The following is a 27,499-nucleotide window of genomic DNA, read 5'->3' on the forward strand; positions in this document are numbered from 1 at the left end:
ATGCTCCTATAAATTTAGACAGCATTATTTCAGGAGGCTAATTGGTTTTATTTAATATTTGAGAAGCATAAAAAATATTATTACTTAAAGGAACACAATAATTTCAGGACACTGATTTCTTTAAGAGTGTAAGGATGAAAACAATAACATTAATTACATTGACGCATGATTAATACTCAGGAATTGGAAGGAATGTAGTCTATATAACTGAATAATATATAGACATCTCTAAAAACTATAAAAATACATATTTATTAGTGTACTGCCATCTGCATGTCAATCTGTCCTTATTTTACTAACACCTGTGGCTTGATCTCAGGTCCTGGGAACAGCCTGTCAGCTCAGTTTGCCCCAGGATGGCGTGCTAACCCTCACCCATTCATGAATTGGGCCTTGTAGGCTTGTAGGCCGTGAGTTCAGATGCCAGCAATACCCAAAAATGAATTATGGAATAAGAAGTTGATGGTGACACATGTTTTCCTTTTCTGTGAAAGTACTGGTTGTCAGGTGTGAAGTGGAATACATATGCAGACCTATATCTTATGTAATCAATGTAATCAATTTTTATGTGCCACAATAGTCAAAATAAATGGTCAATACATGAATAAAACAAAAAAAAATAAAATAACTGCACTGAATGCAATATGGAGTCAACATATGTATATAAATATAAATCATAGGTAAATTGTACATGAATAGGATGTTTTCTAGTGGTGGGGATCTATTTCAGGCCTAAGGAACAGACTTGAATTTCTTGACTTCAAGGAGGCCAGTTTTTCCTTCCCACACAGTGCAACAGAGTTACCAAGTCCATAGGTTCCAATACCAGTCCTGGCAGAAAAATGGCACCTTTATATTATGTAATATAATAGTAATTCTTAGGTATTGCATTATGATTCCGTTTTATGAATGTGATTGTTTAAATGCTTCATAAAGCATTAACTCACATCGATCATTTTCCTATAACATAATTGTATATAATTTTATCCTAGAATCATTCAGGAACTGCTCTTTCAATCATGACATACATTATATTCCATTGGTAATCATATGGACAGGATTAAGTTTCTTAGGATCTTATTCCATTTGGAAGTGGCAGAACCAGGATTCAAACTATGGGCTACAGCTCCCACCACTTAAACCCAAGGGAACTCACCAGTCTGTCCAAGAACATCAGTAAGACCAATGATTAGGCACTCACCAGTGGCTCTCAGCAGTCTTCCTTGATACTTACAAGGCTGTGATGGGAGGATCATGGTCGAAGTCACCCTAGGCAGGATAGTCCAACTTCAGTGCCAACAAAGCCAGAATCCCTGTGGATCCAGTGTGCAAGGCCAGCCTTGAGCCAAAGCAGCTCACAGACTGTGCCCATATCCTCAGTTCAACGTCTGGGACTGGGAACAAACAGACATACACAACAATCTGTGCAGCCATCCGGCTAAAGCAGGTCACCCTCTTGTTTCCAACTGAATTTGACGTTGTTCCCCAGGAAAAGGACTGGGGGAGCTGCTGTCTTCTTGACTCCGCCCATGCTGCTTGCATCACAGAATTCTGGCCACACCCCCATTATTTCATGATTCTTTCTGACCAATGAGATACAAGAATGGTGGCCATGCTCACATTCCATGCTGCCAGGTAGCACCGGGATTCCCTCTGTTAGTTTACACCAGCAGTTGAGGAAGGTAGAGATGGCTTAGTGGTGAGGAAGAGACTCAAGGCAACTTTGGAATATAGAACGAAAATGAGATGGTTGCCCATGCCTCAGCGCCCTCCCTGCCCATGGTTCAGAATTTCAGACATCAGTCAATGGAACCCTGCCAGGCCGTGTAAAGCCCAACCTGGTCCCTGGCTCTGAGTCCATGTGTCTGCAATGCAACTGCCATCGCTGCTCGCCCCACCTGGAGCAGCCTCAAGCAACTTTTCACAGCAGCACATGTGAGTGGCTGGCCCAAAACTACCCCTACCCCAGGTCAGACACCCCTCTGGGGGCACCGTGACCCCCTACTTGTGTCCACTCTCTGGCTCTGAGGAGCCACCTTTCTGTCTTGGGCATTTCTGAAACAGAGCCTCAATATATGCTCTGGCTGGGCTGGATCGAGGTCCTCCTATCTGTAACATGTATGCTCCACCAGGCCTGGTCCTCTGTAGTTGGGATGGTAGACATGTAGCAACATGCGCAGTCATCAATTTAGATGGATTATCCCAAACTTTTAGTCCACAGCAGCCGATTCTTTTTTTTTTTTTTTTGTGAAAATACTGTACAGAGGGTTTAAAATTACATGGGCAAGATAATGAGTACATTTCTTATCAAGCATTATAGCTTCCTCCTTTGTTTCCCCTTCCCATCCCATTGTCTCCCCGCCTCCCTACCTGTCCCTAGACCTCCCCCTACCAAAGTTGTAAAGTTCATTTTCGACATACGACTTCTATGTCTCATTGTTGCAATGGGTCCACCTGTAATCTCTATTTAAATGATTTGTTTTTCCCCTTACCCTCCATAAATTATAACAACATCAAATACAGTGAAAGCAGGGATTATACTGTGGGGGAGAGACATAAAAAGCAACAAAGAAATAATCTTAAAAATGTACCAGAAACAATCGTATGAAAGAAAAAATTTGAATACATATCTTAAAGTTCATTTCCCTAACATCAACTTATCTGACCTGTTTTTCTTGACTCAGACATATACTAGTTATTTCAAATAAGGCAAACCATGGGACCTATGTTTCTTTGGGCCTGGCTTATATCACTTATAATTTTTTCCAAGTCTTTCCATTTCCTAACAAATGGAGCACTGTCATTCTTTATGATGGAGGCATAGAATTCCATTGTGTATATATACTACATTTTCTTGATCCATTCATCTACCCAGGGGCATCTGGGTTGGTTCCATATCTTAGCTAAGGTAAATAATGCTGCAATAATCATAGTTGTCCTGGTAGCTTTAATGTGGTCTTGATTGTGCACATTTGGGTAAATGTCCAAAAGTGGGATTGCCTGGGTCATAGGGGAGCTCTATATGGAGTCTTTTGAGGAACCTCCATACTGCTTTTGAAAGTGGTTGAACAATTTTACACTCCCACCAACAAATTTACACTCACACCAACTCCCTTCTGTCCAAATCCACTCCAGAATCTGTTGTTATCAGAGTTCTTGATTATAGCCATTCTAACTGGGGTGAGGTGGTATCTCAAAGTTGTTTTGATTTGAATTTCATTTATGGCAAGAGAGGTTGAGCATTTGTTCATGTGTCTATTTTCCATCCTTCTTTTTTCTTCAGAGAAGTTTCTCTTTAAGGTTTTAGCCCACTTATTTATTGGGCAGTTGTTTCTTTGAAGATTTGTTGTTGGGGGATTTATTTTAGATATGAAACCCTTGTCAGTTGTATGGCTAGTGAAGATTTTCTCCAAGTTTGTGGTCTTTCTATTGATATTGCTAGCAATGTCCTTTGCCATGCAGAAGCTCTCCAATTTCATACAATCCTAATTGTCCAAACATTCTTTGATTTGTTGTGTTTCTGGGTCTCTATTAAGAAAATTTCAGCCTTTGCCAAGTAGACCTGGGATTTTTCCTATTCCATCCTGTAATGTTTTCAGAGTGTCTGCTTTGACATCGAGATCTTTGATCCATTTGGACTTGATTCTGGTGCAGGGTGATATATAAGGGTCTAGTTTTAGTTTTCTACAAGTAGTTTCTATTTTGTTAGCTCCCTTATCGAATATTAGATGGCGATAGGTCTGTAGGTTCATTTCTGGGTTTTCAATTCTATTCCATTGGTCCTGAGGTCTGTTCTTGTGCCAGTACCAAGCTCTTTTGATTATTATTGCTTTGTAGAGGAGTTTGAAATTTGGTATTAATATTCATCCAGGACTGTTCTTTCTGTTAATGATCTTTTATGCTATTGAGTCTTTTATTGTTCCATATGAATTTTTGGATTGCCAATTCTATTTTCTTGAAGAAAGAGTTTGTAATATTGATAAACATCACATTGAATTTGTAGATAGCCTAGGGAAGTATTGCCATTTTCACGAAGTTGATTCTTCCAATCTAGGAGCATGGGAGGTTTTTCCACTTTCTAAGTTCCGTTTTTTATTTCCTTTTTCAGGTTTTTAAAATTTTCATCATAGAGGTCCTTAACTTCTTTGATTAAGTTAATTCCTAGGTATTTTATTTTTTGTGGGGTATTACGAATGGAGATGCTTTCCTAATTTCAGCCACACTTTTCCCATTGTTGGTATACAGAAAAGCCATTGTTTTTGAGGGTTAATTTTATACCCTGCTACTTTGCCAAAGTTGTGAATCAGCTTGAGTAATTTGGTAATGGAGTCTATGGGATTCTTTAAATACAAGATCATGACATCTGCAAAGAGGGAGAGTTTTGCTTCTTCTTTCCATATTTGGATCTCCTTTAAGTTTGCATCTTGTCTTATTCCTGTAGCTAGGCATGCTAATACTAGATTGAAGAGAAGAGAGAGTGGACATTCTTGTCTCATTCCTGAGTTAAGAGGAAATGGCTTTAGTTTTTCACCATTAAGTTTAATGCTGGCTGTAGGTTTGTCATATGTAGTCTTTATTATATTGAGGAAAGTTCTATGGATTCCTAGTTTTTCCAGAACCTTCATCATTAAGGGGAATTGGATCTTGTCAAATGCTTTTTCTGCATCTATTGAGATAACTATGTGGTTCTTACCCTTGCTCCTGTTGATGTGATTAATTATATTACTTGATTTTTGTATATTGAGCCAGCTTTGCCTCCCTGAAATGAATCCTGTTTGATCGTGGTGTATGATTTTTTGGATGAATTGTTAAAATCGATTGGCCAAAATTTTGTTGAGAAGTTTTGCATCAATGTTCATCAAAGAAATATGTCTATAGTTCTATTTCTGTGTTGAGTCCCTGCCTGGTTTGGGGATTGGGCTTATGATGGCTTCATAGAATGTGTTCGGTAGTGAAATTTTTCTTTAAATTTCATTGAAGATTTGGAGGGGTATTGGTGTGAGCTGTGTTTTGAAGGCCTTATAGAATTCTGCTCTAAAGACATGTGGTCCTAGGCTTTACTTATATGGGAGGTCTGTTATTGCAGTTTCTATTTCAATGCTTGATATGGGCCTGTTAAGATGGTTTAACTCATCCTGGTTTAGTTTCAGCATGTCAATATTTGCTAGGAAAAAGTCCATTTGTGCCACGTTCTCAAACTTATTAGCATAAAGTTTTGAGAAATAATTCCTTATAATGTTCTGAATCTTGGTTGATTCTGTGGTGATGTTTCCATTTTCATCTCTGAGTTTATTTGGGTGTGTTTTATTCTTTCTCTGATAAGATTTGCTAAGAGTCTTTCAATTTTGTTAATTTTTTTTAAGTAACAAATCTTTGTTTTGTTGATTCTTTCGATGATTTCTTTTGCATTCTAATTCATTTAATGCTGATTTAATTTTAATTATTTTTTACCGTCTATTGGATGGGGGATTATCTTGCTGCTTTTTTCAAGGAGGCTCAGATTTCTCATCAAATGGTGGGTTTCAGACCTCTCGAATTCGTTGATGTAGGAACTCAGAGCTATAAACTTGCCCCTGAGTACTGCTTTTCCTGTGTCCCAGAGGAGCTGGTAATTTGTGTGTTCATGAATATTTGAATTTCCTTTCTAATGTCTTCCATGACCCACTCGTGACTCTGCAGTGTGTTTTTCAGCCTCCATGTGTTATAGGATTTTCTTTGGTGGCTTTTGGTGTTAAGTTTTAATTTTATTCCCTTGTGGTCTGAGAGAATGTAAGGTATAACTTCAATATTTCTGAATTTGGACAAGTTTGCTTTGTATACTAAAATGTGGTCTATTTTGGAAAATGTTCCATGTGCTGCTGAGAAAAACGTGTATTCTGATGCTGCTGTGTGAAATATTCAGTAGATGTCTGTGAAATCTAGTTGATCTATGCAGTTGTTTAGATATGTGGTTTCTCTGTTGAGTTTTTGCTGAGTTGATTTGTCTAGTGGGGAAACTGGTGTGTTAAATACCCCAACAATTAATGTCTTTGGATCTCCGTCGGATTTGAGGGAAAGTAGTGTTTCTTGGATAAATTTGGGTGCTCCATTGCTTGGAGAAGAGATATTTAGAATTGTAATATCCTCTTGAAGGATAGATCCCTTAATTAGTATGTAGTGACCTTCTTTATCTCTTCTCATGAATTTCAATTTGAAGTATCTTTTATCTGATATTAGGATTGCAACTCCTGCCTGTTTATGGAGGCCATTTGCTTGGTAGATTTGTTGCAGCCATTCATATTCAAAATGTGTTTGTTTTTATAGGCAAGATGTGACTCCTGGTGGTAGCAGATTGAAGGATCTTGCTTTTAATCCAACTAGATAGTCTATGCTGCTTAATTGGAGAGTTAAGTCCGTTAATGTTGAGAGTTAGGATTGAGAGGTATTTGGGAGTACCTGCCATTTTATCCACCTTCTTGCGTGCTGAGTCAACTGGGTTCTTCTTATGGTTCTTGGATTCTCAGTTTGGGTGCGATTTCTTGGCCTTTACTGTGATCTTGTTGGTTTTCTATGTGTAGGACATCTTTAAGAATGTTTTGTAGGGCTGGTTTTGTGGAGATATATTGTATCAATTTTTCTTTGCTATGGAAGGTTTTTATTTCACCTCCAGTTAAGAAGGAGAGTTTAGCTGGGTACAAAATTCTTGTTTGATAGTTGTTTGTTTTTAGGGCATGGAATCCATCATTCTAGGCTCTTCTTGCTATGATTGTTTCCGCTGAGAAATCTGAGGTGATTCCAATTGATTTCCCTGTATAGGTGATTGATCTTTTCTCCTTGTCATCTTTAAGGATCTTTTCTTTGGTCTGAATTGATCCTGTGTGGATTATAATGTGACTGTGGGATGTCCTATTCTGGTCTGGTCTATTTGGAGTTCTACCAGCTTCTTGTATCTGGTTAGGACTATCTTTTTGCATGTTTGGGAGGTTCTCTGCTAGGATCCTGTTACACAAATTTCCTAGACCATTAACTTCTGTCTCTAGCTTCTCCTCTACACCCATTAACCTCAGATTAGGCCTTCTGATGGTGTCTTCCAAATGTTGGATAGATTTATCATATTTCGTGGATTTGTCTTAAATGGTTGTATGTTCTTTCTCTATAATATCTAGGCTGTCTTCAATCCCCAAGATTCGATCTTCTGCATGGTCTAACCTGCAATAGAGACTTTCTACTTTCTTTTAAATTTCTTTTTCTTCTTGTTGGTCAGCTTTGATTGCTTCAAATTCTTTTTTGCAGCATTGTTTTCGAACTTGTATGAACTTCTTTTCTTCCTTAATTTGGTTTTCAGTGTTTATTCTCAAATCACTTAGTTGATTGGTTATTCCCAATCTTTCTGTTGGGGTTCCATTCAGCCTTCCCTTTGTGGTCTCTGAATTCTTTCAGTTCTCTGTTTATGGATTCCATGAATGTCTTTAGTGATCTTTCTGCATTCTCATCCCACTCTCTCAATTCCTGTATTTCTTTTTGATTACCTTCTTCACGTTCACGCAGGTCCTGTAGTTTTCTTTGACTGATCTCAGCCTGCTCATGATATTCCTTTATTTCTCTTTGAGTGCTCTCAATCTGCTCACGCAATTCCTGTATCAATCTTTGATTAGCTTCCTCACGCTCATGAAATTCTTGTATTAATCTTTGTTTTGCCTCCTCTCTCTCCCTATCACACTCATTCAGAGTCCTTTGCAGGTTTTCAATCATTTCATTTACTATATTTACCAGTAGTGTTTGTAGAGCTTTGTGAGAACTCTCCTCTGGATTATTGATTATCTTTACTGACCCCTGATTATCGTGAGTGGGAGTTGAGATACCCGGACTTGTCATTTTTCTTGTGTTTTTCCAGGTTGCTTTGCCAATTTAGGATGAAAGTAATGCCAGTTTTGTGCTAGCACACTATTTTAAGGCAAGCATCAATCAAAGTCTGTAGTTGCACAGTCAAAAATCTGCAGATACAACCTAGTTCTACAGATATAGCTATTCAACATCAAACAACTATGTATTAATGGGCTACAAACCGCAAAGAAGAATTTGGCAAACAGAAATTATTAAGTTTAGGGAGAGATATGGGTAAAAATAGGCATATAGGGATGTGGAAGTCAGTGGGATAGTTGACTTAACTCAATCCTAATCTCAAAGCGGGAAATAGGTTGGATAGAATGATAGTAGAGAGAGAAATAAGAAGAAAGAAAAAAGACAAGAAAAAATAGAAAAACAAAAAATAAAAATTAAGAAGTTCAACACTTAAAAATTATGCAAAATGAAAACGTAATATTCAGAGAAGAACATGGATAGAATAAGAGAAAGAGACGGATAGAAAGGAGATGTGAAAAACTTAAAAATAAAAATGCTTAAAATATTATATAGGTAAAAAGGGTAGTACTGTTATTAAGGAATTTAAGGCTAAGAGGTTTTAAATTGAGTAATAAATTTCTGGATGAATTGTGTACACAATGGGGCTAAGGTGAAATAATCGACTATTGGCATATCTGAGGATGAGCAGAATAGCAATTAAGTCACGCAAAGAAGATGAAAAAAAGAAAAAATGAAAAGAGTAAGAAGGAAAGAAACAAAGGGCAAATGGTCAGTAGAGCTACACAAAAAAAAATTTAAGAAGAAAAGAGAAAAAAAGTACACACACATATACCCCTAAAATGCAAATTCTGAGAGGAAGAAAAAAAAAGTTAATAAAAAACAAAAAAAAATTAAAGTAAAAAATTAAAAATTAAAAACATTTTTTATAAAGTTACAAAAACAGAGTTCTTTGATATTTTTGGGTGGGGATGGGAATATACTGTATCTCCCTTGTGTCCTTAAGCTGTCTCTTGTTGCAGTCTCTGGTCTGTTTGTGGTTTTTGATTTTCCTGTGGCTTGAATGTTTTCTCAAGTCAGTTTCAGCAGGCAGAAAAATCACAGCAGATGATTTTTGACCACAGGTGAAGCTCTGGGTAGGGTCGCAACCATCAGACCTCATTCTCCTCTCAGGAAACTTGTGAGGAAACAATGGATTTATACAGAGGGATTTCTGGAGCATGGCTAGGCACAGAGGGAGCAGCCTTCAGATAAGGTTCTCTGCAATTCTGTGAGCAAATGACAGGAAGATAGCTAGAAAGGGCTCAGGTGGGGCCTGTTATTAATTGTGCAACAGATGTGGGATTGTGAAACAAAACATGGCTCTCTTTCATCATTACCCTATCCCCATGAGGAAGAGAATCCTTCACTATGTTGAGTTTTGCAGCTGGTGAAACCAAGGCACAGAGAAGCCAGTTGACCTACTTATGACTTCAACTTCACAGGAAGCTCTGCCTGACTTCACTACCATGCTTCCTAGGACAATGGTTGCTATTCAGTCCACTTCTTCTGTTAGGAAGTTCACTTCTTGTCAGTTGTGGAGCTGGAACTCTAGGCATGGGCACTGTTCCTGAAAGCGTCAGCAAAAGGCTAGTTAGTGCTCTACCACTTGAGCCCAAACCACTACTTCTGATTTTCTGGTGGTTCTTTGGAAATAAGAGTCTCACAGACGTTTCAGCCTGGGCTGGTTATGAACCATGATCCTCATATCATATCCTGTGTAGTTAGGATTAGAATTCTGAGCCACTAGCACCAGACTTAATTGTAATTCTGACTTTTATTCTCTCTCTCTTTCAAAAGTACTGGTCCCCATGTGGCTGGAACCCAAGGTGGCCCTCTCATTCTGGAGGTTGGCTGTGGGTCAGGAGCTGTCTCACTCAGCTTATTGAAACAGCTCCATGGGATAAGCTCCTCTGGCTAGACCGTGACAGTTATTCATTGTCGCTCCAGCCTTACTAGACTTACTGTATTGCTTTCTACATCATTTTCTAGCACCAGGCCAAAATTATGATACGCAGTTACGGAATGAAAAAGTAATGCCATCTTAAGAAAGTTATTTAGGGCTCAGGGAATGTGGCTTCATGGTATGGTGATTGCCTAGCATCCATAAAAACCTGGGTTCAATTCCTTAGTAACACATAAAGAAAATCTGGAAGTGGTGCTGTGCCTCAAGTCATAGAGAGCTAGCATTGAGCAAGAAAAAAAAAGCTCAGGAAAATTCCCTACTCCTGAGTTTTTGCCCCTCGACTGACAAAAAGAACAAAAACTAAACAGAACAAAACAAATAAACCATTTAGTTAGTAAATGCAAAATAAAGAACCCATACTTGGAATATATAATTGCTCCTTTCATACTGACACCTGACAACAGTCCCTAATTCATGTACTTTACTTATATGAGGATACTGTGTTGAAAAAATTTTGTTCATTAAATCACAGCAATTAATACTAGGAATGTACTTAGATGCCCGGTAAATTTTAATTCTGGAAATTCAACGATTCCAGGATTTGTGTCATCACTGATAATCACAAAGAGAAGGGTAGGCTAAGTGTGATTTTGAAATTTTTTTGGTCCGTTATGGCACCAAAAAGACAAAGGCTAATTAATAGTTGTGACAGAAAATAAGGAATAACTCCAGATAGAAGGAATAAATGATAGTAATTAAGGTATACCAGAAACTGGTCTTAACAACCATTTTTGGTTATTGTAGAAGTAGTTGTCAAATAGGCTTTTCTTCATTCCAAATCTCTTAGGCTATCTCTTCATCTCTGTGTGATGAATGTATCTCCTATGCTATTCTTTCATACCTTATCTCCTTTACTTTCTAAAAATCTCATTCTTTCTCTATTTCTCTATGAACATTTCCTGATACTAAATACACCTATACAGATGGCAGAGGATGCTAATGTAAGGGTCCCATAGCTCATGAGTCATTAATGTAGGAAAATGGAAAAGGAGGACTTCAATTTTAATGTCATCATTCGGTTAAAATTTCCATTCTTTGTCTACACAGTGTCATTCAGTGCATATAAATGCAAATATGAGCCAGGTGCTGGTGGTTTACACTTGTAATCCTAGCTACTCAGGAGTTTGTGACCAGAGGATTGTGGTTCAAAGCCAGGTTGTTCAGGAAAGTCCATGAGACCGTAACCTTCAATAAACCACCAGAAAACCGGTGGTGGTGCTGTAGCTAAGCAACCAGTATCAGAGTTCAAGCCCCACAACCTATAAAAAGGTGAAATATGACTTTAAGTTTCCACAAAAGGAACGACAAGATCAATAATCTTCCCAAGCAAAAAAAAAATCCAAAATGATTCAGTGCACCTACTTTTGCTGAGTTATATTATGGATTCTATGCTGGACATATTCTCTAAAAACAAATCGTTTAACTAGTGATACAGATGGACCCATTGCAACAATGAGATGTACAAGTCGTCGTGTCGAAAAACGAACTTTACAACTTTGGTGGGGGGCAGAGGGTCGGCTGGGGGGAGGGGGTATATGGGAAGGGACGGGAAGGGGAAACAAAGAGGAGGCAACAATGATTGATAAGAAATACACTCGTTATCTTGCCCATGTAATTGTAACTCCTCTGTACGGTATGCTCACAATAAAAAAGGAAGTAAAAATTGTCAAATATTAGCTTTACAATAAACTTCATCTTATATTTCTCGTTTGAAAAGAGAAGTCTATACAGTTGATGTCACTTGGCTTTCTTACTATCTTAGTTTAAAGCCAAACGAGGCAGGAGAGTCTGTCAAAGTCTTATCTGTAATTACACAAGAAAAAAGCCAGAAGTGGAGTTTTGGTTCAAGCAGTAGAGTACTAGCTTTGGGACTAGTAGAGCAGGAAAGAAAACTGTTCAGGGACAGGGTCCAGCCTCTGGGTTCAAGCCCCAGAACCAACACCAGATAAACAAAAAAGCAAACAAAAAACCAGATATTTCATTGGAAGCCTCCTTAAAGGAGTATTGGTGTGAGAAATGGCTCCTTTTGCTGTTCATACGCACTGGATGCTTTTTTGGAATCCTTATTGCTCTGGAGAACTCATGACCAAACTAAAGGAATTGATAACTGACTCCTGCAACAAAAGAATCATCTCAGGGGTAAAATATCCACCCATAAAACACTTTAAAACCTCCATGTCTTTGTTTCTTTGCAGTAGATTTTTTTGGGAGGGTCAAGGCGTGGGCCTGAACTATGGGCCTGGGCACTTTACCTCAGCTCCTCAACTCAAGTCTAGTGCTCTACCACTTGAGCCACAGCACCACTTATGGCTTCTTTTTGCTTATGGGGTGCTGAGGAAGCGAACCCAGGGCCTCAAGCATGCAAGGCAAATGCTCTATCACTGAACCACCTTCACAACGTTATTTCCTTTTGTTCTATGCTGGCCATCAAATGGCACATTGAATCTTTTTGTAATATTCTCAACTTAGAAGTTTACAGAAAAATTATATATGAGTAAAAACACACTAAAAAAATTCAGGGACAGAGTTCCCTTCAAGCCTTCGGATTCTCTTCTTTTATAGTATAAAGGAAAGCACAACTTAACTTGAACTTTTTCAATCCTCTATGTTCCATTCTTCTCCTGGGATCAGTTTCCACATCCAGTAACAGTTATTTCCAGGAACAATCTATGGTGCAGCTTGAGGTATAATGAATGTTTTCTGGCTTCACCAAAATAACCCAAGGACACCTTTGGACCTGAGGTAACATGTGTTTCAGAGACAACTTAGTATAGAGAAAATATGAAATTTATATTTCTTATAAATACATTATCCATGAGAATATTGAGTTCAAACTTTGTAAATTCTCTGTAAATTAAGGTGAATTTTAAAGGGGAAGATGGTTCTCAGATCATTTTTTTCTGAGTTTATATGCTACACATGATTTCCCAAGTTTACATGAATTTGTTAACTATAACAATAATAAGAGAAAGAGAAATTCTGTGTTTAAGTATAAGGTTTCAATACACTATAGAAGACTCTACAAATAAGACCCCGTTGAAACAATAATACCAAGTACAGTATGTAGATTTATGAGAGTGATATAGAGAAAGCATTACTCCTACGTGGAACATGAAGTATGATGACACTCCCTTTCTAAATCACGCTTGCTAAAGACACATCTTTGTAGAAAGTAGAATGGAAAATAATTCTGTTTCCAATGCAAGGCAGATATATGAGCATGGACTTGTCTGGAAAAAAAACAGTCCATCTTGAGAGAGCAGGGATGATACTAGCCATGAACTGGTGGGTAAGAACACATTTTTTCTTTCCTTTACTTATATATTTTTTGTTGGTGGTGGTCTTGTCACTTGAACTCTGGGCCTAGGCACTGTCCCTCTGCTATTCCACTCAAGGCTAATGCTCTACCACTTGAGCCAACAGTGCCACTTCCAGTTTTCTTGCAGTAAATTGGAGAAAAGAGTTTCCGGGACTTTCCTACCTGGGTTGGCTTTGAACCCCAATCCTCAGATCTCACCACCACCCAGCTTATGATCACATTTCTAACCGTGTACACTCAGCATATATAATGTGTATGTTCATTTATCTTTATATGAATTCTTGAGTTAAAAATCTGGGCTACAGCTTACACTTTGCACTCACAAAAATGTTTTTAGTTTAAAAGTTGATTCTACTGGATAAATGAAACCTAAGAATGTAAAGGAGTCTTGGAGGTTCAGTTTGCATCCAGCCTGGGCAGAAGAGTGTTTGAGACACTATCTATAATTAACCACCCAAAATCTGGATTGGAAAAATGGCACAGGTGATTGAATAACAGTCATGAGCAAGAATGATAAATAAGAGCTTGAGGCTTTTGCATACATACATATAAACATATACATACACACAGAGACACTTATATGTGCACACACACATACAAAAATGAAGCAACTCTCAAAATATGTAGAAAAGTTAGAAAACAATAGAAAAATATGTCCTGAGTAAGACGAGAATCAAGTGCTAATTTTTAAAATTAGAAAATTCTCAAGTGAACTTTCTTCAAAATGTTTGAGCATATTAGAGAGGTAAGGACCAGAGATAGTAAGAGAGTCAAGTAATCAATATTAAAAGGATTGGATCCATGGAGGAATGAATCAGAGACCCCGCAGGTGAACTTGAAAATGTTCATACCCTGTGTCAAATGTTAGAACATCTTTGAAAATAATACATGAACACTCTGAGAATTCTAGTGGATAATATCACTGGAGAAGTTCAGAATTGCTAGTCAGAATCTAGATTAAATAAACCAAGAAGGGGTTGGGAAGGTGGCTCAATGGTAGAGTGCTTGTGTTGCATGCATGAAGCCCTGGGTTCGATTCCTCAGCACCACATAAGCAAAAAGAAAAAAGACGGAAGTGGCTCTGTGGCTCAAGTGGTAGAGTGCTAGCTTTGAGCTGAAGAGCTGAGGGACAGTACCCAGACCCAGAGTTCAGGCCCCATTACCGGACCCCAAAATAAATAAATAAATAAATAAATAAATAAATAAATAAATAAATAAATAAATAAATAAACAAATAAATAAACCAAGAAACTATGGTTGGGCAATGTGATACAAGCCTTGAATTCTAGCACTCAGATTGACAGGAGATTAGGGACTGGAATTACTACTGATACCTTCCCTAGACCAGGTAGTACAATTTTCTCTTAATAAAACAGACCAAAAAAGAAAGGAATACACAGTTGGAAATTTGGGCTAATTTCTTCATTATGTTTTGAGAAGCCAAGTTTTCTGTTGAAATGCAACTGGTATATAATCCTCAGTTTTGTTTTAAATGCTCTCTTCATTACAGAATATTCCTAGATGCAAAATGGTTCATGATTCCCATCCAAAATTTGAAAAAGTAAGTAATCATCATTCTGTTAGATTCCAAGGAAAGATGAAGGATTACAAAAGCATAAGCCTGGAGGAATAGCAAAGTTCATCTAATGTAGGTCTTTATAGATCTTGCTAAATTAGAGTTTAGACTTCAAATAAATATTTTTGTTTTGTTTGTAATTTCATATTCCATAGGATACTACAAAATTATTTTAAGTAGAGGGTTTAATTGACATATTTACAAATGTTTCTTGCATTCTATTTGCCTAGCATATTGTTTCAAGAGAGTTATAATTAGAACTCAGTTAATAGATAATTCTAACTGTTCATGTAGAAAATGATAATGTGAATAATGTAGACTGAGTTGACAACAAATTGATGATATTAATTTATAAATTTAGAAAAAGCAATTTTTTGAGGCATTAATATAACATGGTATGAAGAGAATAATTGTGTGCCATCTTCTTTCTTCTACCTGTGTGTAACACAGGAAGCAATATCTTTAATTACGTGCCTCTGAGTACAATGAGAAAAATGCTAGGTTTGGGGTTTGTTTTTATTTTTGTTTTGTTTTATTGCTTTGTTATAGGGCTTGAACTCTGGACCTGGACACTGTCTCTGAGCCTCTTAAGCTCAAGGCTTGTGCCTTACCACTTCAACTTCAGTACCACTTGTGTCTGGCTTTTGCTGAGAAGTTTATTGGAGATAAGAATCTAGGGAACTTTCCTACCTGGGTGGGCTTTGAACTGTAATCTTCTGATCTTAGCATACTGAATATCTATGATAGTTAAAAAAAAGTATAAGTATAAATACTTGCAAGAATACCAGTGGAGGAAAAATGATGCAACCCAGTTTATTGTGGTGTTCTTTCCAGAACACAGAGGGCATCACCTTAGCAGAGGTGTAGTATTTTTTCCCAATAGAGATAAGCTTTTTGTGATGCGAATTAAGAGAATTTTGAGGTGCACCCTACAAGTTGGAAACTGTTGGTCTAGGAGGACTTTATGGCATAAAGTTTTGGATTGATGTTCATAGAAATAATAGCTTTATCTGATAAACAATTGCTTACTCTTGAAGAATTAATTATAACCGATGCTTTACAGTTTTATCCTATACTAGAATGTGGCTATTTTTCTGTTCACTTCTTAATCTGTAACACCCTATTGGAAAATGCATCTATTGCAGAATTACATAACATGCCAACAGGTACTATTTTGAGTCTCTCAGGTATGGAACGTTCAGAATTTGAAGTGAGTAGTTATTAGTCATAGGAATTGTGAAGAACACACATATTCTGTCGTCTTCATAACTTATTTACTTTTAAAAGTTATGGGTTTCCATAGAATTAAACGGTTTTTGGTTTCAGTCTGAGAAAGTACTAGTTAATTATTTTTTGAAAATATTGGCAAGTATATTGTGAAAAAATTGTCTAGTTGGATAACATTCAAGTTGATGGCCCTCTGCTAAAGAAGGGGTAATTCATTCAAATTAGATGCCAAATAGTACTGATTTTTAAAAATGTTACTACATAAAGAACAATATTTACTATACCAATACAGTGAAATTTTATTTTAAGCAGTTTTTGATGGTAAAGGTGGAATTAGGATTGGTAAATTCGCTATTCTGATAAAGGAATTTCATAAGAGTTTTAAAATTATGAAAGGTTGTTCACACTTTTTAACTTAGCCTATTAAGAAAATTTAAAATTTCCTGGGAAAATAAGCTTTCATGCAAAGAAGTCCATGGAGACTTAGCCAAGAGGGAACAATGTGGGTAAGATGGCTCATTTTCACAGTAAACAAACAAACCTCACAAACCTTGTTGTAAATCCTGTAGGTTCCCATGAGAATTGTCATTACTCAGGAAATATACTTTTACTGTGTGAAACAAGTTTGTAGTGGATTTTAAATTGAAATTTTTTTTTTAAAATTAGACATCAAATTTGTGAATTGACCTTTAATTACTGAACAGTAATTCTCTTAAAAACATAATTTGGGCCAAAATATTTAGGGAGAAAGTGCCCTTCACAATGAAAGAACGTGTTGTGTTTACACTTTTCTGTTTTAATACTTTCCACGATGTCTTTGCACGTGAAGCACTGAAACACAGAAAAAAAAAAAAAACCTGATTGGATACTTCAAACCAATGATTTCTCATTTCTAAATAGCTCAAAAATATAATATCCTTATTAACATGAGATAGTGAAGACTTCTGTTATTACATAAGCCAAAAAGGTTGGGGATCAGAAAAGAATTGACCAAATTGAAAAGGTAAGAAAACACGTTATTAGAAGCCCTAGCTAAGCATATTGGTTTCAGCAGTGTAGGGGGCCAAAACGTTTTGCTATAGATTGTTTTAATGTTTTTGCTACCTAAAGTGATTTTACAGAGCCTATTTGGCTCAGTATAATGAAGAACAAATTGAATGAAGACATGAAAATTAATTCTACTCCAAATAAAAGAGTTTTCAAAGAGAAACCTTGAAGACGTAGTAGTGGGGGACGCCTGCTAGTCCTTCAGCTTCACTAGATTTGAAGCCAAGAAGCTGTGATTAATTGGAAATCATGCAAGAGCTAAGAGGAGGACATAGAAGTATTGTCCTTTGTAACAGACAATGTCATCCAAGGAATGGGTGATTTAACTCTATTCTTCTCCATACACCCTGTTGAGCAAATACAAGACCAAGAGGAAAATAATCTATTGAAATAATTTTGCAAAGAATATCGTCACTGTTCCTGATATGGTATCTAATATATCACCATAACCAGAATCAACTTCAAATGGATCAAAGACCTCGGAGTCAAGCAGATACTCTGAAAACATTACAGGATGGAATAGGAGAAACCCTAGGTCTCCTTGGCACAGGCCGAAATTTTCTTAATAGAGACCCAGAAACACAACAAACCAATGAAAGGTTGGACAAACTGGATTGCAGGAAATTGCAGAGCTTCTTCTCTGCAATGGATATAGCTAGCAAGATCAATAGAAAGCCCACGGATTGAGAGAAGATATTTACTATCCATACAATGAACAAGGGTCTCATATCTAAAATATACCTGGAACTCAAAAAATTAAATCCCCAACAAATCCTCAAAGAAACAGCTGCCCAATAAATAAGTGGGTGAAAGACTTAAAGAGAAACTTCTCTGAAGAGGAAAGAAGGAGGACCAGTAGACACTTGAAGGAATGCTCAACCTCCTTAGCCATAAAAGAAATGCAAATCAAAACAACATTGTGATACCACCTCACCACAATGAGAATGCTTGGTACATTTTGTTCTAGTCTTTCACTTTCAAAATATGTTTGTTTATATGGGCATGGTGTGACTCCTGAAGGTAGCAGATAGAATAATCTTGCTTTGTAATCCAACTAGATAATCTATGTTGCTTAATTGGAGAGTTAAGCCCATTAATGTTGAAAGATATGACTGAGGTTTTTGGGAGTTCCTGCCATGTTATCCAACTTCTTGGGCGCTGGGGCAACTGGGTTCTTCTTATGGTTCTTGGATTCTCACTTTTTGTGTGGTTTTTTTGCTCTTATTGTGGTTTTGTTGGTTTTCTATGTGAGGAAATCTTTAAGTATTTTTTGTAGGGCTGGCTTGGTGGAGATATATTATTTCAGCTTTTCTTTGCTATGGAAAATTATTATTTGACCTTCGGTTATGAAGGAGAGTATAGCTGGGTACAGTATCTTGATAGTTGTTTGTTTTTAGGGCATGGCATACATCATTTTAGGCTCTTCTTGCTTTAATTGACTCTGCTGACAAATCAGAGATTATTCTAATTGGTTTCCTTTTATAAGTGGTTGATCTTTTCTCCTTGACAGCTTTAAGGATCTTTTCCTTGGTCTGAATTGATCCTCTGCAGATTTTAATGTCATGGTGGCATGTCCTGTTATGGTCTGGTCTATTTGGGGTTCTAAAATCTTCTTGTATCTGAATAGGCCTAACTTTTTGCATGGTTGGGAAGTTCTCTGCTAAGATCCTGTTAAATGAATTTCCTAAACCATTAACTTCTGTCCATGTGTGCTCCTCTACACCCATTATCCTCAGATTAGGCCTTTTGATGGTATCTTCCAAATGTTGAATAGATCTGTTATATTATTGGATTTGTCTTGGATAATTGTATGTTCTTTCACTATAATAACTAGGCTGTCTTCAATCCCCGTGATTCTATCTTCTGCATGATAAAATCTACTGTCAAGGCTTTCTAATTTGGTTTTTATATCTTTTCCTTCTAATTGGTCATTTTTGATGGCTTCAAATTCATTGTTGGAGCTTTGTTTTAGATCTTGTATAAACTTTTTTACTTCCTTAATTTGGTGTTCAGAGTTTATTCTTAAATCACTTAGTTGATTGGCTATGGTTTCCCTGGATTCCCATTCCTTCTGTTGGGCTCCATTCAGCATTCCATTTGTGATGTCCGTGAATTCCTTCAGCTGTTAATGGATTCCATGAATGCTTCTATTGATCTTTGTCTAGTCTCATCCCACTCTTTTAATCCTCTATTACGCTTTGATTAGCTTCCTCATCTTCACACAATTCCTGTAGTTCTCTTTAACTGTTCTCAGCCTCCTCATGCAATTCCTGTCTTTCTCTTTGACTGTTCTCGGCCTGTTTACACAATTCCTTAATTTCTCTTTGACTGTTCTAAACCTGTTCACTCAAGTCCTGTATCAATCTTTGAGTAGTTTCCTCATGTTCACGAGATTCCTGTATTAACCTTTGCTTTGCCTCCTCTCTCTCCTTATCATGCTCACACTGAGTCCTTTGCAGATTTTCAATCTTTTCATTCACCATGTTCATCAGTAGTATTTGTAGATCATTTTAAGAACTCTCCTCTGGATTATTCATGAATTGTTCTGTTACCAGATGTCATGAGTGGGACTTGAGATACCCGGACTTGCCATTTTTCTTGTGTTTTTCTGGCTTGTTCTGCCCATTTTGTATGAAAGTAACACCAATATTGTGCAGGAACACTATTTTAAGGCAAGCATCAACCAAAGTACTGTAGTTGCCCAATCAAAATGGCTGCAGATACAAACTAGTTCATCAGATACAATCTATTCAACATCAAACAACTATGGATTAATGGGCTAAAAACAGCAAAGATAAATTTGGCAAATCAGAAATTTTTAGGTTTAAGGAGAAATGTGTTGAAAAATAGGATTAGAGGGATGTGGAGAGGTGAAAATAGAGTGAATTTAACGAAATCCTAATCGCCAAGAGGGAAATGGATTGGGCAGAATGATAGTGGAGTGATTAAAACAAACAAAAAAATGGAAAAACAAAAATTTAAATTTAAAAATGAAATACGTAAAAATTATATAAGTTTAAAGAAGTGATATTGAGAGAAGAAAACGATAGAATGAGAAGAGGGGAGAGATAGAAAGAGGTATGAAAAACTAAAAAATAAAATTTCCTAAAATTAGTTACTTGAAAATTATATAGGTATAAAGATATAATACTGATATTAAAGAAGTTAAGCCTGAGTTGTCAATTGAGTCATAAACTTCTGGATTAAGTATGTACACAATGGGGCATAAGGTGAAATAATCAATGGCAGGTATATACCTGGGGATGAGCGGAATAGCAATTAAGTCATGTAAAAAAGGAAGAAATAGAAAAAAAAATGAAAAGACCAAAAAATGACTAAAAGGTCTAAAAATAAAAAAGCATACACACACACACACACACACACCTAAAAATTTATGATTGGTTTCTTAAGTCAGTTTGTTTGAACAGGCAGAAAAATGCTCTTCCTTCCCCAGGATTTTGTGATCTGCCTCCCAGGCTAGTTCAGTGTGAGGGAAATCTGCTTTGAGTATCTCAAAAGAGGGAGATGCTGTTTCCTCTAGTTTGTATATGCTGTGATGAGGCTAGGTTCTGGGTAGGGTTGAGGCCTTTCAGGAAACAGTAGTTTTCCCTGAGGGGTTAGCTCCTGAGACACTCACAGAACTCAGCCTAGAGACATTTTTAGGTTTTTTGTTTATTAAATTTCAATTGATTGTCTAGGCTGCTGTAGGGAGTGGTAGCCACTGACCCTGTTTACCCAATGTAGAAAGTCACAATCTCTGCCTGGGATGTGTGACTTTGCCCTGCGTGGAGTTGAGCCGGGCAGGTCAGGTCAGGTTGCTATGAGCAGTTAAATGACTCTTTTGTTTTCAAACAAGGCCTGAGTTGGAGGTAGTTGCTCAGTGGTGCTTTGTCAGGATCAAAGGTGGAGATCACTGGTGGTGGGGGAAGGGTGGCCTTCCCTCCTTTGCTTGCTAGGTGTAAAGATGTCAGGGTTCTACTCACACCACAGTCTTGTTTCCTGGGCCGTCTCTGTTCAGTGATCTGCAGGATTTTTAAGACATCTGCTCCTTGTCCGTTCTTGCTGGGGTTGAGCAGAATCTGCTCTCCTGCTGCTTCTGGCGTCTTTGTCCTGGACTCTCTCAGGATTTATTTTTGTTTTGTTTTGTTTTTAAATAGTGAAAATACCATACAGAGGGGTTACAGTTACATGGGCAAGGTAATGAGTGCATTTCTTATCAAGCGTTGTTGCTTGCTCCTTTGTTTCACCTTCCCATCCCTTCCCAACTACCCTCACCTCCCGGCCAAAGTTGTAAAGTTCATTTTTCGATATAACACCTTGTATATCTCATTGTTGCAATGATTCCACCTGTATCCCTATTTAAACAATTTGTTTTTTCCCTTCTCCTGCACAAATTATACCAACATAAACTATAATGAAACAGGGGTTATGCCATGGGGGAGAGACATATAAAGCAACAAAAATATCATCTTATAAATATGTTAGAAATAATACCAAGGGGGGAAGAAACATTTGATTCTTTATCTTGAGATTCTTATCTCCAATAAACCACCAGTAAACTGGAAGTAGACCTACGTCTCAAGCAGTAGAGGTCTCACTTTGAGCTGAAGAGCACAGGGATAGCACCTAAGCCCAGAGTTCAAGCCACATGACTTACCAAAAAAATATGTGGACATATATATATATATATATATATATATATATCTGTATATATGATGAAATATGTTTAAAATTAAATAAATATTTAAGATACACATTTAAATCATAACTAAATATATGATACTTTTATATTATATACATATATTTAGAAATATAAAATCATATTTATTTGTATGTTTATAAATACATTTGTAATTTTTTCCAAATAGTACATCTGAAGATTTTGGGTAAAATGTACAGTTTCTAAAGGCTTACTACTGACCCATCATACTTTCAATCATATTTTCTACTAATAAAAACATGTCTGGATTACTAAGACAATGATTATGAAACAGAGTAGCTTTTTATTCCTTATAATTTTAGATTAAAAACATCTACTTTGTTGGTATGAAACCTAAAAAAATATGATCTTGAAATCACACTCCACAAACTGGACTTATGCATTAATTTAGCAACTTACAGGTCTCAAACTTTTATTTGAATCCTGTATCTCACAAAATCTGTTTCCTTAGAGTCAGCTACATGTACAAACATGCATGCATGTTCATGCTCACATACACCCCCATACTCACATGACATACTAAATGTAAAACTGTAATAAAAATAATATAGATACTGAAAAAGAACTCATTTGCAAATGTAATTAAATTTTACTTTTAGAATATTATGGATTATTGAAATACTAATGAAAGAGCAGCTGAGAGGATGTTTCAAATACTTGAGTGTCTGCCTAAAGAGCATGTTTCTCAGTCCAAACATCAGTATTTCCATCCTTCCTTCTCCCATATAAAAAACATAAATAACTACAGAATCAACCTACATGTTCCTTATTCACTCATTAACTAAAGAAATTATAATATATGTATGCATATATGTACAATGATATATTATTTAGCCGCACATAATAATGAAATAATATCATCTTCAAGAAAATAGTTAGAACTGGAAACCTTCATATTAAAGCAATATGCCGTGAAGGTTAAACAAAGGAGGAGGCTGCAATGCTTGATAAGAAATGTACGCATTAACCTGCCCATGTAATTGTAACCCCTCTGTACAATGTTTTCACAAAAAATAAAAATTAAAAAAAAAAACAAATACTAGATTCTCATATGCATACCCTAGACTCAGAAAATAAAATGAATGACTCAGGTGTAAAAGTTGGAAAGGATCATATTTGGAAAAAAGTAAGAGAGGAGATGAAGAGAAATATTGTGGAGTAAATAGATTCAAATATTTTATGTTAGTATGATGACAGAATAAAACATGTGTATAAAAATAGGATAATGAAATTAATAAAAAGGAATATAATTTACCAAGCTACATTATATGGACAGATTAATATAACACAATAAAATACTTTGTGAAATTAGTGTTTGTTAATAAACAAAAATTCATTCAAGTTGACATAGATTCATATGTTAATTTCCATTTTTTGCTCAGTTGTTTCCTTGATAAAGTAGAAGGAGATATTGGTTTTGCTCATTTAGAAAGACAATCTTGTCCAATTAACATTAATCTAGTTCATTACTGTCAATGTGAAATTGTTCAATCAAATTAATAATTATATTAGAATATTTCCAATGTACTCTTCAAAATATTATCCCTATAGGTATATACTTTTTACAATTTATTGAATATGTTTTCTTAACTTAATTCCTATATACCATTTTCTGAATGTAGTTTGGTATATGCAACTAAGACATTTTTTACCAGACCAGGAAAACAATTATTCAAAGAGTTTTATCAAAAATGCTTATAATGAAAAACAAGAGGTAAATCCAAATTATGTATATTTGAAGACAATACTTGGTTAGTCTTCTTCTCACATGCCTCATTTCCTTCTTGAGAATAATATACACTGTAAGGAAATGTTTAGAATGTTTTGCAGAAATAGCTTGACTTTAAACTATTGAGTTACTCTATGCGGCATATTGTTTACTTTATGTCCAGAAAAGCCAAATTCTTGCCTTATCATTTTCTAAGGTTTTATACCCAAGTTTAATCTCTGATGGATGATAGATAAAGATATAAACATTTTTTAACAGTGGCTAAATTTAGGCTGAGGAATCTAGGTACAACTGTAATCCTGCAGATAGGCCTCACCATCATGAGACCATGAAATCAAAATGTTAACCAATGCTTCATGAAATCTTGCTTATGAGATTTTGTGTATTATAAGCAGTGGTTATTAGCATTTGTTTTGTAATCAGCATCATTTCATGAGTTAGTAACTGAATTGAGACATTATACTCAAAACAAAATTTAAGGAGGCATCCAAAATTAATTACCAAAATATACATCATTTAACACAATGTTTTTAAAATGCGAGCTAAAGTACATAATTTAAGAAAAAAATCAACATGTAAAATAAATACAGAATGAATATGACGGATTTTTCTTTTACCCTAGTTGCAATATGGCTTGCATGATGACTTTTCTGGTAATATGTTTAGTTAGGTCTTGATATTTAGTTAAAGTTATGTTATTTTGTGTATTCATTTGTCAGATAAAAAAGGAAATGAATTCCATGCCAGTGTCAACCTCCATAATGATGTTAGGGTTGTATCCTGCTACCCCCAAATACCGCTTAGTCCTAAATCTCAACATTAATGGACTTAACTCTCCGATTAAGCAACATAGACTGTCTAGTTGGATTAACAAGCAAAATTCCTTTATCTACTGCCTTCAGGAGTAACACCTTGCTCATACAAACAAACAACTTTTGAAAGTGAAAGGCTCAAACAAAATCTACCCAGCAAATGGCTCCTATAAACATGTAGGAGTTTCAATCCAAATATCAGATGAAATAGACTTCAATTTAAAATTAACGAGAAGAGATTATTTGTAATAGCCCCACAAAAAATAAAATACCTAGGAATTAACTTAACCAAAGAATTGAAGGACCTCAATGATGAAAACTTTAAAAACTTGAAAAAGGAATCAAAAGAGAAACTAGAATGTGGCAAAACCTCCCATGCTCCTGGATTGGAATTATCAATATCATGAAAATGGCAATACTTCCCTAAGCTATCTACAGATTCAATGCCATACCTATCAATATTCCAACCTCATTCTTCAAGGAAATAGAAGAGGCAATTCTAAAATTCATATAGAATAATAAAGACCCCAAATAGCAAAATGATTCTTAACAGAACGAACAGTGCTGGAGGAATATTAATAACCTACTATGAACTCTACTACAAAGCTATAGTAATCAAAACAGCTTGGTTCTGACACAAGAAAAAGACCTCAGGATAGATGGAATAGAATTGAAAACCCAGAAATGAACCTACAGACCTATAGCCGTGTAATCTTCAATAAGGGTGCTAAATCTAGAATATAAGAAAGACAGCCTCTTCAGTAAATGGTGCTGGCAAAATTGGTTAATAACTTGTAGAAAACTAAAGCTAGATCCTTATATATCACCCTGCACCAGAATCAACTCCAAATGGATCAAAGAACTCAGAGTTAAAGCAGACCCTGTGAAAACATTACAGAATGGAGTAAGAGAAACCCTAGGTCTCCTTTGTACAGACCAGGATTTTCTTAATTGAGACCCAGGAATACAACAAATCAAAGAAAGGTGGAACAAATGGGATTGCATGAAATTGCAGACCTTCTACTTGGCAATGGATATAGCTAGCAAAATCAATAGAAAGCCCACTGATTGGGAGAAAATTTCACTAGCCATACATCGGACAAGGGTCTCATATCTAAAATATACCTGGATCACAAAAAATTAAATCCTCCAACAACAAATCCTCAAAGTAACAACTGGCCAATAAATAAGTGGACTAAAGACTTAAAGAGAAACTTCTCTGAATAGGAAAGAAGGATGGACAATAGACACATGAAGAAATGCTCCTTAGCCAGAAAAGAAATGCAAATGAAAACCACATTATGATACCACCTCACCGCAGTTAAAATAATCAAGAACTCTAATAACAACAAATGCTGAATGTGATGTGAGCAGAAGTGAACCTTACTGCATTGTTGGTGGGAGTAGAAATTTGTTCAACCATTTTGGAATTTGTTATGGCAGTTCCACAGAAGACTCTACATAGAGCTCCCCTATGACCCAGCAATCCCACTTTTGGGCATTTACTCAAATGATCACAAACAAGACCATACTAAAGCTACCAGCATCTCTATGTTCATTGCAGCATTATTTACCATAGCTAAGATATGGAACCAATCTAGACATATTCTTTATTGGATCAAAAATATGTGGTATAAATACACAATGGATATTGCCCCATTTGTTAGGAAATGGAAAGATTGGAAAAAATTATATTAAGTGAAGTAAACCAGGCCCAAAGAAACATAGATCCTATGGCTTCCCTTATTTGCAATAACTAATATATGACTGAGACAAACAGAAACTGTCAGACAGGTCGTTGTTTGGAGAAATGAATACCAAGATATGGATTCAAATGTTTTCTTTTCTTTCTTGTTATTGTTTTCAACATATTTATAAGATGATTTGTTTGTTGCTTTGTATGTACTTCCCCCAGGCTATAAGCGGTGCTTTCACTGTATTTGATGTTGGTATAATTTTTGGAGGGAATGGGAAAAACAAACTGTTTAAATAGGTTTACAAGTGGACCCATTTTACAACAATGAGATGTATAATACGTTATGTCGATAAACGAACTTTACAACTTTGGTGGGGTGTATGGTGAGGGTGGTAGGGAGGGTGGTGGTAGAGGGATGTGTGGATGAGGGGGAGAGGGGAAGGGATGGTATGGGGAAATAAAGGAGGAGGAAACAATGCTTGATAAAAAATGTACTCACTATTTGCGCATGTAATTGTAAACCCTCTGTAAGATATTTTCACAATGATAATAATAATAATAGAATATCAATTTAAGTGACTAAATATTTATATTAAATCCCATGAATTATATTCCTTCAATTTTCTGTCTGAAGTGTTCTGCAATCTAGGTATTTTTAAAAGAAATATTGTATGTTGTTTCCTTGGTGACAACATAATTGATAGACTTAATATGTTCCTAAAACATGGCAGTCTGAAATGAGGTGGATGTTCTTGGGTTTGCATGCAAATCTTTTGGACAGCACTAAAGTTTTAATCTTGGATGCTATTTGCTTGGTAATTTTTACAGGCTTTCATAGTATGAGAAGAAAAACAAAAGGCCATAGGAATATTTTTATCAGCTACATTGTTGTATTAATTTATTCAAACACATACACACATACAAACACACAGATATACACATGTGTACTATGAAGACCCAGTCAGTCTGCAAGAAAATATTTTAATAGGAATTCCATAAAATATTTAGTCTGCTGAGATATGCTTAGAATTTTTGAAATATCTAATTGCTTCCACCCCTGGACAAATCATTATCATTGGTGAAAATGTTGCCATTTGAATTTAGAATGCCGCAGAAAGACCTATGTGTTAAAGAAAAATTACTTTCCACTTCCTCCCAGATTGTGGAGAATACCTGAATAGTTCTTCTGGAGATTAAGTTCTTTAGAGTGAAACCAATGAAAACATAGCCTCTCACATACTTTCTTCTTTTATCTTTAAATCATTCTAGGTAAAAAACATTTCTCTTTGACGTACTTCCCACCTTGACATGTCTTGTCACAGCCATCCAAAGCAATAAAACCATACACTGAAACCTTCAGACTTGTAAATCTGAGTAAGCCTTTCTGCTTAATAAATGGATAATATCACTTATTATGGTAGGTTATAAAGCTAACACAGAAGTCTAGTCTTTGTAACAATGTAGACTGTATTAAAATATCCTCCATTATAAAATATCTAATTCCATGTTATATTTTGTGTTTTTGTTTC

The 27,499-nt window shown here is 36.0% G+C and overlaps 1 long non-coding RNA gene across 1 annotated transcript; it reads left to right on the top strand.

The window, feature by feature from the left end:
• Positions 1-1,671: 1,671 nt before the first annotated feature.
• LOC138812022 (uncharacterized) lies at positions 1,672-27,310 on the top strand. The gene is made up of 3 exons (XR_011367542.1): positions 1,672-1,935; positions 14,674-14,724; positions 27,240-27,310. It is a non-coding gene; the product is annotated as an uncharacterized lncRNA (long non-coding RNA).
• The last annotated feature ends 189 nt before the right edge of the window (positions 27,311-27,499 follow it).

The sequence above is a fragment of the Dipodomys merriami genome, unplaced genomic scaffold (genome assembly GCF_024711535.1).
Source record: "Dipodomys merriami isolate MVZ:Mamm:240054 unplaced genomic scaffold, mDipMer1.0.p SCAF_558, whole genome shotgun sequence".
Lineage (NCBI taxonomy): Eukaryota > Metazoa > Chordata > Mammalia > Rodentia > Heteromyidae > Dipodomys > Dipodomys merriami.